At 36.8% G+C, this 12,885-nt stretch overlaps 1 pseudogene; it reads left to right on the top strand.

The window, feature by feature from the left end:
• Positions 1-11,105: 11,105 nt before the first annotated feature.
• Positions 11,106-12,344, top strand: LOC120149070 (annotated as a pseudogene).
• The last annotated feature ends 541 nt before the right edge of the window (positions 12,345-12,885 follow it).

Here is a 12,885-nt window from a genome sequence, read left to right on the forward strand (position 1 = left end):
CCTGATCTCCAACCTCAAACTGTATATCCTTCCTCCTTTGATCTGCATAAGATTTCTTCCTATCAAATGCCTCTTTCAGACGGTCACGGATTAATCTAACTGTGTCCTCCGTCTCACGCACTAACTCAGGTCCCAACGTTTTCCTATCACGCAACTCAGTCCAACAGATTGGAGTGCGACATTTGTGCCCATAGAGTGCTTCATAAGGTGCCATACGAATGCTGGTCTGATAACTGTTATTGTAAGCAAATTTAGCCAACGACAAAATGTTCTCCCAAGTACCATGAAAATCGACTACGCAACCCCGCAACATATCCTCCAGAATCTGAATCACTCTCTCAGATTGACCATCAATTTGTGGATGAAAGGATGTACTATAATCCAATATTGTTCCCGAAGCCGTATGTAGCGCCTTTCAAAATCTCGAAGTAAATCTTGGATCTCGATCAGAAATAATAGACAATGGAACACCATGTAATCGTACAATCTCTGAAATATACAATCTCGCCAGCTTGTCCAAAGTATAATTTACCCGCACAGGAATGAAGTGAGCTGACTTTGTAAGTCTGTCAACAATCACCCAAACTGAATCTTTTTTCGAAGGAGTCATAGGTAAGCCGGTAACAAAATCCATAGTAATACGCTCCCATTTCCATTCCGGAATCTTAATAGGTTGTAACAAACCTGATGGATGTTGATGTTCTGCCTTAACTTGCTGACAAGTCAAACACCTAGCCACAAAATTCGAAATGTCCTTCTTCATACGACCCAATGATACATTTCTCTCAAATTCCGGTACATCTTATCTCCACCAAGGTGCATAGCATATGGACTACTATGAGCCTCAGTAAGGATAGTCTACCTCAACTCAGCATCATTAGGCACACAATACCGACCTTTGAAGCATAATACTTCATCCTGATCAAGGGTGTAATCTGAGTTTGTCCCTTGCTCTACTTGCTCTAAAATGGAAAGCAAGGAGCTATCAAGGGGCTGCTTAGCCTTGATCTCATCAACCAAGATCGGCTTAACTTGCAATTCTGCTAACAAGATGCCATCGTCATATAAATTCATCTTGGCCATTAAAGACCTCAACTCCGATATCGTATTTCGACTCAAAGCATCTGCTACAATGTTAGCTTTACCAGGGTGATAATCAATTACGCAATCATAATCCTTTAGAAGCTCTAACCAGCGACGCTGTCTCAAATTAAGCTCCTTCTGGGTCAGAAGATACTTTAAGCTCTTATGATCCGTGAAAATGTAACACTTCTCTCCATAAAGATAGTGTCTCCAAATCTTCAAGGCAAAAATTACTGCTGCCAACTCCAAATCGTGAGTAGGATAGTTACACTCATGCGATCGCAGCTGACGGGATGCATAAGCCACCACCTTACTTTCCTGCATTAAAACACAACCAAGTCTTGAATGTGACGCATCACTATACACTGTAAAATCTTTCCTGGACTCTGGTTGAATCAACACCGGTGCTTGAGTCAAAACCGCCTTTAATTTCTCAAAGCTCACCTGTTGTGCCTCGCCCCAGTCAAACGGCACATTCTTCCTTAACAACTTTGTCAAAAGAGAAGCAATGATCGAGAAGCCCTCAACAAAACGTCGATAATAACCAGCCAAGCCCAAGAAACTGCGGATCTCAGATACGTTCTTAGGTCGTTTCCAATTCATAATAGCCTCTATCTTGCTGGGATCGACCTGAACACCTCGCGCAGAAATAATATGCCCCAGAAACGATACTTCTTGAAGCCAAAACTTACACTTGCTTAGTTTGGCATATAGACGATGCTCTCTCAAAGTCCGCAGAACGATCTTCAAATGCTCGTCATGCTCTGCCTCAGTACGAGAATAGATCAGAATATCGTCAATGAAGACCACCACAAATTGATCCAAATATGGACGGAACACCCGATTCATCAAATCCATGAAAGCTGCAGGAGCGTTCGTCAAACTAAAAGGCATCACTAAAAAATAATAATGACCATATCTAGTGCGAATGACCATTTTTACAACATCAGATCCTTTAACTTTCAATTGATAATACCCCGAACGAAGATCAATCTTAGAGAATACAGTAGCTCCTCGCAATTGATCAAATAAGTCATCAATCCTAGGTAGTGGGTATTTATTCTTGACCGTCATCTTGTTCAATTTCCGATAGTCAATACATAATCTTAGCGACCCATCCTTCTTTTTCACGAACAGAATTGGAGCTCCCCATGGTGAAGTACTATGTCGGATAAATCCTCGATCGAATAATTCTGGCAATTGGATTTTCAACTCCTTAAGTTCCTTTGGAGCCATACGATAAGGTGACATAGAAATAGGTGAAGATCCCGGATAAGTCTCAATCTCGAACTCTACCTCTCTATCAGGAGGTAACCCAAGCAACTCCTCCGGAAAAACATCAGGAAACTCGCTAACTGTACGAATCTCCTCGATCGTGGACAATACACCTTTGGTGTTCAAAATACAAGCAATGAATGTCTTATATCCCTTCCGGATTATACGATCAATTTCCACCGCTGAAACTATATTGGAGAGATAACCACGCCGTTCACCAATTAACACAACAGTTCGACCATCTGAAGTCTTCAGAGTAGCCCGCTTGTATTCGCAATCTAGATTTACCTTGTGTTTATTCAACCAATCCATCCCAAGAATGAGATCGAACTCCTCTAAAGGAAGCTCCATAAGATTAGCGAGAAAAATTTATCCCTGAACCTCAAGAGGACAACGCCGAAATACTTTATTCACTAATACCGCTTGTCCTACTGGACTCGTAACTGTAACAGTATTTTCAATGTTCTCAATCAGAATCTGAAGGTTTCAAGATACCGAGCTCGATATATAGGAGTGAGTGGAGACATTGTCCAATAATGCAAAGTATGGGGTAGAATAAATAGTAAATGTACCTGTAATAACCTCAGGCTCATCTCTGTCATCACGGCGTCTAGTTGCATAAACCAAAGTTGGCTGTCTAGCCTCAGAAGCTGTTGGCCCTCTATTTTGCTGAGGTCGGGCTCTACTGTCTGTCATGGACGCTGATCCTCAAGTCTTTCCTTGACTATGATCTCTAATTGGGGTCTGTACTGTAGTCTGCGAACGCACAGGAGTTTGGGTAGTGGTATGCTCAAACGAAACTAGCTGAGGACAATCCCTCCGATAATGACCACTAGATCCACACTGATAGCAAAGACCCATCTTCTTACGACACTCTCCTGAGTGTTGTTTACCACAATACTCACAAAGGGGCCTATTATAATACGACGAGTAACTGCCTCGACTGCTAACTAACGGTGAGGATGATGCAGGCCTGAAACGTGTATTGCTTCTCTGAGGGGCTGAAGTACGAGTCCTCTTCCCGGACTGTGCTGATGACTCCATCGGGCCTGAAAATTTTTTAGATCGTTCCTGATCAACACGCTCTCTACCAGAAGCTAAAACCTCCACCTCTTCAGCATCTTTGGCTCTGCCCACCAGCACATCAAATATTTCATATCCCTACGCAGCTCGTATCTGAGTCCAAGGGCAAATTTACGACATCGATCTCTCTCAGTAGGTACCATACTGAATCCATACTTCAGCAACTTCAAGAACTCGATCTCATACTCAGAAATAATCATGTCTCCCTGAACCAAGTCTTGAAACTGTTTTCGTCTCTGAGCTAAGTAGCGCTCTCCCAGAAAACGACTCCGAAAGCGATCCTTAAAGAAATTCCAGGTCAAACAATCGGTAGGAACACTACTGGTCACTGACTCCCACCAAGTGTAGGCATTACCATCTAACATTGCTACAGCACCCAGATATCTCTTAGTTGAGTCCAAACCAACTGATCCATGCGTCTCTCTGTATCCTGGAGCCAATCCTCAGCTTCAGTAGGAGCTCCACCAATCTGTCCCCCAAAAGTTCTAACTCCATTGGCAATCAACGTCTGTGAAATAGGAACCTCAGATACAACACCAGTAGCTCTGACTGCTCCCTGTATTAACTCCAGAAATTGTCTACCAAAATTCTCATCCAAAGCAACTCCGGTATACTTTTACTCAATATCGGTCGCTCCTATGATCGGTGTAGTCATGCCAATACCAACGGCTGGAGGCAGATTCGTTGGGGTCGTAGGAGCAGGATCACCTATCGGAGGTAGGGGATTTACCTGCATCTCATCGATCGGATCTGCGAATCTAGCCACTCGACCTAGTCCACGGCTAGTTCGACGACCATCTCTAGCACTCATTTTGATGGATCTCAAGTTTACTACAGAAGATAAAACTTTGGGTTAGATAAGCACTTGGAATCTCGAACACAGTTAAAAATCTTAATAATTTTGTGACATGGCCTTTGTAACTTGTTTTGTAAAATATTTCAAAACCGTATTTTCAATGTGAACTCATACACAGTCCGAGGGTTAAAAACCAAAAGCTCTGATACCAATAAATGTAACCCCCTAGACCCGGCCTATGCGTTTCGACTAAGTCTAGTGGATCACATTATGATTATTAAAGACATTTTCCAAAACCGTTATTCTATCAATATAAAATCACATTATAAATAACATGAAATTATAAACAAATTATACTATCAAAATTCAACTCGTAAATATAGTACCAATAAATAATAATTTAATTTAAAACATGTCTTCAAATTCAAAATCACAATAAACCGAGCAGTAATAGCAAAAGAGTCATCATTATAAAATCTGATATTTTAAAATAAGGTCCATGTCACCAAAATAAAGTCAACTTGCAAGATAAAAATATTACAATCTGATTTACTTCAAGAGATATGTTGATCCTCCAAGTGCTCGAACCGAGGTATCTAACCAACAGTATCTGAAAGGGAGAAAACATTTTCAAAAGGTGAGCTAGGCTCAGTGTGTCCCAACATTTCCATAAAATCACAATAGGTACAAATCATAGTCCAGTAATCTCACAAATTCGTAAAAGAGTTTAACTTTTGAAAATCATAGTTTAAACCCTTTTCTGGTACACCATCAGTAGTTCCCAAAATTATTTTCCATATAGCTTACTTTATGCACATAGCAAAAAGAAAGCCGACTTAAGGATAGGCTCTGAAGCTTGTATCCTTAAGCCCAAGTCAATAAGTCCATATAACTTACCCTAAGCACACAGCAAAGGAAAACTGACCTAATGAAACATCTTGGGCCCTCAAGAGTCACATTAGGCCCAGTTAGCTTGATCAGAGCTATTCCATCATAACTCAATTCCAAAATTCAATTGCACCGTGACATAAATTCCATAAATCCAAAAACATGGTAATCATATACCATTTCAAAACAAAAATTAGATAGCAGCCATATTCCATAAATTGTCACATTAAATTGGTGCATCCATAAAACAATAACCAATGAATTCGGTGTACCACATATTAAAACCAATAAAACAGTTCAATAATAAGTAAGGAACACACCTCGACAATAGGTTCAAATAGCAAATCTACTGATTGCTGGTTTCACCACGCTCTGCTACAGTTTTCGAACGGGTGAATACTGGCACACGTGGTTTAACTAATCTAGAAGAGCTGGGTCGAGCTGTCGAACGATCCAAAGAGTCTCTTGTACCTTCAAACAATAATATTTATCAGTCCCAAATCCTATTTAATTGTTCAAAGCTAAACTTCTTAAGTATATAAGCATTTTTCGGGTTTGACTATCAATTTCGGGTATTTTGAGTCTGAATTTGGCCAAACGGATTGCGGAATCGGAATCAGGGCATCGAAAAACATAAAGTATGACTTTCCGAAAATTCAAATTCTTGGTCAACGTCAAAGTCAACCACTTTGACAGTCGATTTGGAGACTTTCGGGTTTGAATTTGATGAAACGGACCATGTAAACGGATTCGGCACGTCAAAAATTATCAGGATAGGTATACTCGGAAAAGATTAACGATCGTTTAATAGCCGGTCAAAGTCGGTCAAAGTTCTGGTCAAAGGAGGTCAACAAACTGTTGAACATTTTACACAAATAGCACCCTTTTTAAAATAATTACCAAAATTGCATCCATTTCGAATTAATTACCATAATAGCACTAAAATCAAATTATTTACCATAATAGCACTAAAACCGAATTATTTACCAGAATAGTACCAAAACCGAATTATTTACCAGAATAACACCGGTCAACGGTCGGGTCGAGTCAACGGGTCGGGTCGTGACCGGTCAAACCGGTCAAACCCTTAAGAAAACCGGTTGAACCGGTCACTCACTCGCCCTACGGCTGCGCGTATGGCGCGTGAGGTGTCCTCCGGGGCTCTAAAAATTACAGAAAATTCCTAAAAATTACGGAAAATTCCTAAAAATTATTTTGAGCGTTTTCGAGATACTTATAAAGCTCAGTTCAAATTTTTGAACGTCGGAGAGCTCGAATTCATCAAATCGGGAAGTTTGAACGGTTCACCTCCCCACGCGCCGCCGCCGCCGGAGAAAAAGGGGAACACCGGTGGACTCGGAACGGCACAAGGAACACGATGGTGTGGGAGGTGTCGTAAACGGAGCAACGATCAGCGGTGAATTTAAGATTTTCTCGGCGATAGAGCTAACAAAAACGTCGCTACTATGACTGGAAATTCCCGACGTTTGGCCGCGTTTCGCTTCAATTAATTTGAAGGGTTTGTTCCTCGCTCGATGATGAACACAACGGTGGTTTCAAAATAACGATCGGAATTCGGACGGCGTCGGAATCGGAGTTGGAAACTGCGTATGGGAAAGGAAAATTGGGAGCATTTTGGTTCTGAAAATCAGAACCAAATGCACGCTTATAATCAAAACTGCCGACAGTTTTAGGGTAAATTCAAGGCTTGGTCCTTGGATTTCCTTCACTTCTAAAATGGCCTATAAACTCTCATAAATTTTGATTTAGTCGCCAACAATTTACCAATTTTCACAATTAACCTCCAATTTCAATTAAATATTATTTTGTAAATATTCGGGTTGTTACACATAAAACCCTAATTGATTCCTCTTTATGTTTAATCATCATCCTCCAATCTTCCTCAAATCCAACGGGTAATGTTTGGCGGCACTGGGAGGAGAATAGGAACCCTAACTCTGGTCTAACACTTAGGCTTCTATTGGGCTTGCTGATTTCTGCTGGGCTTAGGTCTTCTTTATAATTTAATTTGGGTTAGCACACGGCCTTTTCCATTGGATCAATCAAACTTGTTTATTGAACCATGATTGAAAACATCAGTTGGACTTGAACTTTAACTTTAAACTATAGTGAACCAGAATTAATAAATTAAATTAATAATAATATTAATCCAAAATAAAATAAAATAATGAAAATAAAATGAAAATAATACAATGTATATGTAATAATACTAGTACTTATTATTATTATTATTATATATTAAATAACTATATAACTAATATGCATATTTCTTTCTAAAAAATATGTATAATATATACTATTTTCAAAACTATATAATATATAATATATATTATTTTCAAAACTATATAATATTTTTAAAATCATACTATTTTTAAAACTATATATAATATATGATGCTTTGATAATATATACTACTATTTATTTTCAAAACTATATAGATATATATTTAAAAAAACGGTATTATATATATAATATAGTGTGAAAGTTTTAATACAAAAAGAAAATCGAGATGACCCTCAGATGAAAATGACATATAGGATTAGAATTGTAATTTTACCATAATATGTCGCAATACTATTTTAATTATTATTTTTTTAAAGTTATAAAATAATCATTAAATTTTTGTTTATATCATAATTTTATACAATGCTACCATTGTTGGGGAGAAATTTCTCCAAATCCTTGGAAATATAATTCAGACACAAAGCAATTCAGAAATTCGGGTAAAGTAATATTCCTTTCGTAATAAAAAATAATAATCTACATGTAGACACTCATTTTCATCTGAATTGTTTTTTGAAAACGATTTTTTTAGTATAGATTATATATAGCTTGAAATCATTTTTGGAAATTTTATAATATATGATTTTTAAAAACATTTTTAGAAAACTTATATAATATATGGTTTTGAAAATATTTTGAAAAATATATATCCTATATAGATTTTGAAAAACGTTTGAAAATATTATATAGTTTTTAAAAAACATTTTAAAAATGTATATATTATATGATTTTTGAAAAACATTTTGAAAATACATATAATATATAGTTTTGAAATCATTTTGAAAACATAGTTTTAAAACATTTTTGAAAACTATATAATTTTAAAAACAATTTTTTAAAAATATATATAATATATAATTTTAAAATATTTTTTTAAAAATATATATTATATAGGATTTTGGAAAATAGTTTTATAATAATAATAATAATAATAATATTGTTATTTATTTATTTATTTATTTATTTATTTTTATTATTAATTTTATTTTTTGTTTTATTATACAGGTCCAATAACCAATCCAGCAACGGGTCCAAACAGTCCAACAGTTGGGCCTGAACTAGACCATACAGTTAGGGTTACACAGCAGGCTATCAGCACCGCATGGGAGAGCAAGCAAATCACGCACAGGTCAAGCTAATGGCCAGGCGACAAATCCGGCCACACCAACGGGACTGAACCATCCCGAGGCGACCGGTATAACGTGCACAAATATCTCGGTCAACCAACAACCACGATCCCGAGATCGTCGAAACCCAAACAACCAAAACCGAGCTATAAAAGCCTCGGTGAAGACCATCAACGGGGGGAAACCATCAACGACAGTACCATCATCAACAAACAACAAAACTATCATCGTAAAACACCGAACACACAAACAAACAGATCGAAAACACAGATCAACAATTGTTGAGCAAAACCATAAAAAAAAAAAAAGCCAACACAACCAAGATCAAAACCAGAACCAAACAGAAAACCAAAAACACGAATAATAAATCATCAGACAACACAAGCATCAAAGCAACGACCAAGGCCAAGGGACCCATATCGTCGAAGCATCGGAAAAACGAAAGGTTTTTTCGCGAAAAGGTAAAAAGACCGAAGCTTTTTCTCAGATCTACGTCGAGTGGACTTGATTTTGGGTGATTTAGATTCGAATTTGTGTTTAGGACGGTGAGGGAGCCGTTTTGGTGCGGTTTAGATCCCGCGGCGGTCGGAGCGGCGACGGTGACCTGGTGGGCGACTTCCCATCAGTGGGAACTAACTAGAGAGAGGCGAGAAAGAAATAATTTTGAGAGAGAGAGGGAAAATGAGAAATGAGGAAGGATGTGAGATTTGGGGGTGATGTGGGGGCTTAAATACTGAATCAAAACTAGGTTGTTTTAAGCCCCCATACTTGTGTTTTCCACCTGTAAAAGGGGGTAAACTCATTTTGGTCCCTCAGGTTTGTAAGATTTTGATTTTAAACTTTTAATTCAGTTTTTAGTTCTATTGTTCTTTTAAATTCGTCCCTCATTTCATTTTTTTGTTAATTCGTCCCTTCCATTTTTTTATGTTATTTATTATTTTTTCCTCATGGATTTAATTCTTTTTATTGTATTTTATTGCCTTTTTATTATTTATTTTTTTGTTTGTTACTAACCTTTTTATTATTATTATTATTTTTTTTTCTTTTTCTTTTATTTTAACTTTTGTTTATATTTGTCATTTATTTTATTATTTTATTAATGTGTATATATATATTTCTCATTTCTTTTCTTTTCTTCGTATTTATTTTTATTTCACCATCTAACATTTTTTCGGCATTTTTATTGGTAATTTCAACCGTTCAAAGGTGAGCAATTCGAATCGGGTAATTTAAATTTAAATTTTATTTTTAATTTTTAATTTTCGCATTCAAAGACAACCGAAAAATTAATTGGTACCGAAAGAGCGGTTCAAGAGTGCTAATCCTTCCTTGACCGTAATCGACTCCCGAACCCGGCACGTTTCTGGTACAACGCAGATCAGGTAAGATGATGTCCGACTCACCTAAATTCGTTTTAAAATGGTCGGTGGCGACTCTAACCAAATCATTTCAAAGTTGAAGCCCAACTCCGGGGTCCAACCGAAAGACGGTCGCGACACTACCATTTTATAATTTTCTAAAGTTCAGAGACTAAAATTGTTTTAGGTATAGAACTCAAATGGTTCCCCAATTATAGGGTATTCCTTTATCTAATCTATCAAACTATTAAAAGTTATAAAATGATCATTTGACAATGAAGTTTTGCTTTGTTGAATTATTCTATTGTTAAAAGTTACAAAATGATCATATGACTATTCATTATGTACCAGACTCGTTATTTTTTGTTAAAAAATTGATGGTTGTTTAAGCCGGATGTTAACATGATGACTGAGATATGATAGTTGTTTGTGATTTCAGGATCAAATTTTATCATATCACAGTTAACAAAGTTAACGTTCATCTCATAATATCGTCTATTTTTAACAAAAAAATGACGACTCTTGAACATAATAAATAGTTGGGTGATCATTTCATAATTTTTAATAGTTGAAAGAATCAATAAAACAACACTCTATTGTTAAGAAACCATTTTATAATTTTTAATAATTAAAAGAATTAATAAAATAATATCGGGAACATTTAAATTCTTTACCCAATTATTTTTAACATAATATCTACTCTATCCCAAGTTAAGTAAGCATTACCTACTGTGACGACTGTGATAGCAAAATCCCGTGCAAGCGGACCCACAAGATTGGAACATCGAAGCTCGTAAATCAGTCCCGTGGGAAAACAACAATCACTAAAAACTTATCTAGAAATCTCCTTTCATCATTCTCTCCAAAAAGAAAACCAGAATATACATCAGCGGTGGTTAAAACATACACATATGAACATGCGTTAAAATGCATGATTTAATATTATTTTAATGGAAATTCAATTCTTCTGCAACTTCTCCTAAAGTGTCCTTTTAATAAATCCCAATTTGAACTCAAAACTATTCAATGGAAGCATCTGGTTTCATCTCAATAACACTGTAAAAATAAAGATGGCAGATTGCTTTCTGTTTTAATAAGCCTTCCGTCATCGTGAATTGGTGATGTATTTATGGAGATGTTGACATTAACCTAACCATCGAATATACACTTGTCCGGCACTGTTTGTTTTTGATGAGCTTTGATGATAATGGGATTCTTCCATGTCAATTTTCTTGTCACAGAGACGAAGAATCTCAACGTGGCTCGAATCATCTTCATTCGGAATCATCGTCGGCCTCTTCCATCTCTTCTCAACCGAGTTTACCCTCAGTTCCTTCTCTTGCTTCGGGTGTATAGCCTCCTTTAAGAACCAGTCCTTTGTCTTCACCGTCGTTCTCACTGGGAACGTACTTTACGGTGGCTCTTCGAACGGTGAGATTCGAGCGTGGAGGCTGGATTGTTCCGAGCAAGGTGATCGAACTGATAGTATCGTGGCTGTTTGCCGCAGTGCGGTTAAGTCCATGGTGGTTTTAGGGGATAAGCTTTTCAGTGCACACCATGATAACAAAATCCGCGTTTGGAGGATTCTTAACCAAGTACTACACCGGAAGTATAAGTGTTTAGCTACTCTCCCGACGTTGAACGATCGGTTCCTGAGATGTTTATCGGTGAAGAATTACATACAGGTTCGGCGTCATAAGAAAAGCACGTGGATACATCATGTCGATAATGTATCTGGTCTGGCGATATTAACAGACTGTTCTCTCCTTTACTCCGCCTCATGGGACCGGACGTTCAAGATTTGGCGGACGTCGAATTTCAAGTGCCTGGAGTCGGTGCAAAACGCGCACGACGATGCCATAAACGCCATAGTTTTGTCGAAAGATGGATTCGTTCAAACGGGTTCAACAGACAGGAGAATTAAGGTATGGAAGAAGAAGCATGCAGGGGGGAAAGAAGAACAAACATTCGCTGGTTTTAACACTTGAGAAACACAAATCAGCTGTCAATGCTTTAGCTCTCAGTGACGACGGGACCGTGCTTTATTCCGGTGCATACGACATATCGATTCTGGTTTGGGGAAGAGAAAGCGGCGGAAACCAATACGGTGAGTCGCGGATGGTGTTGTTGGGTGCACTTAGGGGTCACACCAAGGCGATATTGTGCTTGTCCGTGGTGAAGGATATGGTATTCAGTGGATCCGCCTATAAATCAGTGAGGATTTGGAAGAGAGGAACCAATAAAAGATATTGCTGTTTAGGTGTTTTTGGAAGGGCACACAAAGCCAGTTAAATGCTTGACGGCGTCAGTTGATGAATGTAATGCTAATACTGAAGAAGGTGCTTCTGAAACTATTAGTTGTATGGTTTGCAGTGGGAGTTTGGATTATGATATTAATGTTTGGCAAGTATCAGCTCCTTTTTTTTGATCTTTTCCCTCTCTTTTCCTTTGTATTTTTTATGTAGAAAGAATGGTTTCCCTGGCATATACAAGATTCAATAGCTATAGGAAAAATATAACTTGAATCAGGGGTGGAGGTAGGAATTTTATAACACGTGTAATAATTTTAAATTATGATATCTAAATAAAGTTAAATAGGGTTTTGTTGTTGTAAATAAAGTTAAATAAATTAATACATAATGTTAATATTCGATAAATTAACGTAAAATATAGCTAAACTAATATAAGACATCCAGCCACAAAATTAGTTTTGTTGTGGAACAATTATTATTTTTCAATATTTAACGGTTAATTTGATTTGAAAACAGTTAATTAAATAAATTGATCGAATTAGCCAAAATATTAAATATTATATATATATATATATATATATATATATTAAATACATATTTTAAGCTCAAACCTATTAAGAATTAAGACTCAAATATTTTTTAATCACTCTAGATCCATTAAATTATCAAAATGTAATTAAATTTTGACCAAATAAAAATATTCATATTAAATTTAAATT

This window comes from Hibiscus syriacus, unplaced genomic scaffold (assembly GCF_006381635.1).
Source record: "Hibiscus syriacus cultivar Baekdansim isolate YM2019G1 unplaced genomic scaffold, ASM638163v2 tig00110988_pilon, whole genome shotgun sequence".
NCBI classification, from domain to species: Eukaryota; Viridiplantae; Streptophyta; class Magnoliopsida; order Malvales; family Malvaceae; genus Hibiscus; species Hibiscus syriacus.